Raw genomic sequence first — 5,242 nt, 5'->3', positions numbered from 1 at the left:
TTTTTTCTACAGTAACTGACCCACTTTAACATCAATGCAAGTAGATTCCTGTGGGACATGATGTGTATTTTTACATTCATTTTTATTCAACACTGTTACATGACTATTTCTTCAGTTTATGCACATCATAGCATATATATTTCATTCACAAGTTCACAAATTTATAGGCCTTTGTTTTACTTTCAATCACTTCCTGCTTCAGTACACAAGTATTCCTCCATGTTTTTTGACTGGTCTTTTCATGAGACTTCTTTTTATTTTAGATTTCAATAATCACTTTTGAAGCAAAACTCACACACACTTCATGATAAACCATAACCCTAATATTACCATTAAATGTATAAATGGTTGTAATGAATGCATGTATATCAATATAAGATTTCCTGCATATTTTCAGATATCAATTCAATCCAGTATTTAAAGTTGGAACCAGTTATATTATTTATTCACAGTATGTTATATTCATTCATTATATCTATATTCATAGACACAGGGTACACCTATTTGTACACCCAATACTAATTTATACATCTTCAAAATATTGCCAACAGAAACGGTGGACGAAATACTCATGTCACCTGATCTACATATACACTTTATCACAGTAATATTCTGGACACAATATGCAAAGTTCACACTTATGATTGTACCAAAGCCTAAATGGAAAGTGAACATGGATTACTAAAAACATACAAGTCCAGATTGCCTAATGCTCTCAAATGTCAATCCTATTGGTGAGTAAATATTTGTTTCTTACTAAGATTGTATATTGAACCTGTACCCTGTTGAAAATGTCTAATCCTATCAGTCAATTTATACATTGCCTGATTTCTTAATGTCTCTAATGATATCTGCTTCCCTATATATTTTGCCCAGTTCATCATTGTGTCTGACTCTTCACATGTGGTGACATTTACATTCACTCTCTACCGGAAACCCTATTGCTAAAGAACTTTTTGTCAAATCCTATACTCCCTCTTCTTCCGAAACATACTGACTATCTTCCAAATCCTACCGACTATCCTTTCTTGAGTGGATGTTTTCTTCTACTTGCAATCATCCAATTTACAAGGTCCTATGCCATTGTATATCGATTTATCTGAGACATCTGTGCAGAAGGTATTCAAAGCTAAGTATACCAATCAAGTCCTCGATGCTCTTCTGGGCTTCAAATCTTACCTAGATTTCTGTTTTCATACTTACATTTCACCTGTATATTCTTGTAACTGTCACAGGTTCCAAATACCATTATTCATCTCACAGAATGATTCCTAACCCAAATCGAACCTGTTATTACCCTAACCATACACTGTTCCCGCAATCTAACTTTACAGAAAAGAAGGGACAGATTTGGTCTTACAATACAGGAGTGAAGGGGATCATCCACCTTTTGGGAACCTCAAAGGTCCATGACAAAATAATCCCTGGAGAAGTTGTAGGCACCAATGAAAGACCTGAGGGAGGAAAAGTCAACTTCCATGGTAAACAACATGGTCAGGATGAAGGGATGTGTCTGAATCAGCCTCTTTCATCTTAATGTAGAGAAGATCGACCAAACCAGGCCTGTGTGGCGAGCTCTTCCCGGGTGCCTATGGTTGATATACCATTCTAACTTGTGAAAATGTCACAGAAATAGGGGCACCCTCCATCTCATTGGACCCTTGGAAGCAACTGTTAGGACAAAGTGGTTGCCAAGGCAGTGACTTCATTCACTTCCTGAAGGAAGTTACCTCACATAACTTCCTTAGTAATGGAACTCTATAAACTTGGGATTCATGAAGACAGGCAACAACAGCCAGTCCCAGTCCCAGTCCCAGTGGTCTCACTTGTTTGGATTTACCAAGGGAAGAGTCAGTCTTTCTTAGTACCTACTGATGTGAGGATGGCCAAATGCCAGAAAAGCTCTGAAGAGGGGCCTTTCCTGAGAAAGCAGATAGTGGCTCACCACTGGCTTCTGACAACTTCACAGAGTTGGCCAAGGAGACCAGAACTGAGACAGCAAAGTCGATCTCGTGGAAAAATAGTATGGCCCACCAGTCATTGGACACTCCGGATAGTCACAGACCTACATGGGGGAAGGAAGTGCCTTTGTGGATGTGGATATGAATTTGTGGCTTTGTCTCATGTTCTGAGAATAGGTAGGAAAGGCGATTTGTTTCGTTTGGAGTGGACTGTTTCTAGTATGTTCTTTGACAAGGTGAGTGCTTCTATGTCTGTGTATCCCACTCTGCCCGTGGTTGTAGTATTAGAAAAGAGAATGCATCAACGGACGTGTTCCATCTAGTAGAAAGCTTCCCAGTATTCATCCTGCCAATTTATGAATGAACTGCGGCTAGCCTTATCAATGGGCAAAACCTACTATCTTCCTAATTTCTGGTTTTCTTTCTGAATTCTGGACACTCTCCATAATAGGCTCATGGTTTTGTGTCCAAGATATGTACCACCTCCAAGCTCTGTCACATGGCCATGTACTGGATAGCTAAAGGGAATGGGAGCATCTCAGAAAACTGAGATATCAGTGTTACCAGGAAAGTCTCAGTGGAGAAACCCTGCTTTGGGCCATTTGCGTACCTATTGTTCTATAGCCCTGAATGTAAATAAGGTCTTTTGTTTAGTCCACCCCCATGTGAAGCCTGAGGAAATCATTATTCAAATGGAAATGAATGGGGAACACCTATGGCTCTTTGCTTAATTGCTTTGGAAAGGGAAGTGTCTGAATCAGCCTCTTGGCCCTGTGTGAGGCAGTGGCTTAGATTCTCAGCACCTGATGGATCTAAAGAAAGATCCCATGTGTGCATCCATAACCAAAATGCAAAAGATCAGTCATTGTAGATGAAGTCTCTCACCTTCCTCTGTTAGGTTTCTGACCTCCATCAAGTGTGAATAGGGACCCTTGGGTCAAATGAGTTCTTCAAAGCCCTGCAGATGTGCTAGTGTTTTCTCATGACTCCAAATCAAATAAAGAATCTATACCTGACAGTCAGTAGGCCTCAAATACTAAAAGCAGAGAAGTATTAATGGCAAGCCTATTTGATCACTCATGGTTCACAGGAAGGGTGTCCAGGCCACCCTGACTTTAGGCAAATGAGGTGCAAGGGAGCATATTTTGGACACTGTCTTGAGCTGTGCCACTCATGGAAACCTATAGCCAGAGGTTATGATGAGTGTTTATATGGAAGAAAATGAGGGCCATGAGGGAGTGTTTTGGTTTTAATTGTGGTCATTTGTGTCGCATTTGGAAGAGATGACTGGGTTCACCAGGGATTGAACTTTTGTGTGATTTCCCCTTATAGACTGAGTTCTGGAACTGACCTCAGAGAAGAATTGCCATGAATTGTGTTGGGATTTTAGGAGGCCACGCATGAGAGTCACCCTTGGAATCTGAGATCTAGGCCCAGGTTGGTTTTCCACAGAGCACTGGGAATCTCACTCAGGAAATCACATCATTTTATTCTGAAAAAGTTTGCAGCCATAGTTGAGAGTCAAAACACACATGGACCTCACATTGTAGACCACAATGGGCCTGGCTTCATGTGACCTTTTGGCCACTCTTTGGGAAGCCTTACCTGTGAGAGTTCTCCAGAGCTTTCATTGAAATGAGCTTCCTCACCATTTTTTGGTTCCTGAATGAATTGAAACCCACAGTTCCTCCAACTACATCCTTGAAAAATGGCTAAATAAATACCATGAAATTTTTGAAATTCTCATGACCAGGTGGCACTGGAGAACCTTTGGATGTCCTGTTGCTGATGAGTATATCATACAGTGTCTTGATTTACTGGGTTTCATGAAAATGGTGTAGAACAGTGATGCCAGTAAGTTGGAGCCTGCTGAGAAGTGGGCCTAGAGCAGTGGTGTGCAGGTGCGTAATAAAACATCTGTGGTGGGGTAATGTGGATCTGCCATTGACTTCCAAATGGCTTGTGACTGACATAGTGTAGCCAGCAGACCCTTTTATGTAAAGGCATCTTGTTATATGGAGAGTTTTCTGGACAGTGTTCAGAATGAGTTTGCTATGTTCAAGGGGGCAAGCTATGTGGGATAGAGGCTTGGTTGGTGCATTCTCCTGCAGACCCTGACCTACCACACGTGACACAAGTCCCTCTAGCACTGCGTCCCATTTGAACTCCTTGTATTTCATGAAGCAAATTCTAAACTCCCAGTGCAGCAGCAAGAAACACCACAAAAAGTGGAGGATGAACAAATGGCCTCAAAGTCCACAGGGGGAGACACTTAGCCCCCAGTGGCCACAGTATACCTACAAAGAGAGAATTCAGCACTGATGCCTCATTTTCATTGGAAAATAAGAAACAATGTCCATCAGGTCAAATGGATGCAAAACCAGCTTTAATGGTCTCACTACAAAGGAAGCTAAAGCTCCTGACAACAACATATATTTCAAGTGCCCAACCTCAGTGGCAGTTTCTCAAGAAGTCTTTAGGCCAGCAAAGCTCCATTTTTGTGGAGTGTTTATCCTGTCCCTTACTTCTGTAAACTCCTCCACCACCTTCAAGTTTGTGAACAAGTGAGCATATTCCATTCCTGATGTGTATTCACAGATTTTCGAACTCTTCTCCTCTAATTGTGTCTTACTTGCGGTGAAGGTAATGTCAAGGCATTGTTCTGGATGAGAGTGGGAAGATTTTTCGTAGCACACATTTACATAAACATTGGATAACTTTTCCAATTTTCCATTCGAAATACTGAATCCCTGACACTAACCCATACCCTCTAGACTCTGACTACTTATCCTAATATGATGGAGAAGAATAATCGAAACAGAATAGAAATACAAGGAGTTCAGAGGAGGCATGGTGTATAGTTGGATTTGCCTTTTGCATTATATAGTGTAGGAGTTATAAATCTAGTCAATTTTTTGTTGAAATTGTTCTCCATGTGTTTTTAAAGTTATCAAATATGTGAATTCCTGTCTCACTTTCTCTGTAGCCTATTTGCACATGTATTTTAATATGCACATATAGAATCCTACAAGGTACAAACGTACATTCTTGTGAGGTTGCTGATTTGGCAGAAACAAATTGTGAGAAGAGATAACGTCTCCTAAACGCTGTTGGAAGTCAAAATTCGACCTCTGGGTGAGATTCCTAATTGAACAACATTATACATAAATCCTTGTTCAGCAAAATGAATATTTTTGGATCTGTGTATGATATATATTTCATGGTGAATTTTGATTGGCATATATATTGCTGCTTTTTAGTGTCTGTGTGTGTGTGTATAT

The sequence above is a fragment of the Callospermophilus lateralis genome, unplaced genomic scaffold (assembly GCF_048772815.1).
Source record: "Callospermophilus lateralis isolate mCalLat2 unplaced genomic scaffold, mCalLat2.hap1 Scaffold_867, whole genome shotgun sequence".
Taxonomy (NCBI): Eukaryota; Metazoa; Chordata; class Mammalia; order Rodentia; family Sciuridae; genus Callospermophilus; species Callospermophilus lateralis.
The sequence above is the reverse complement of the archived record's forward strand: the minus strand, read 5'-3'. Positions refer to the sequence as shown.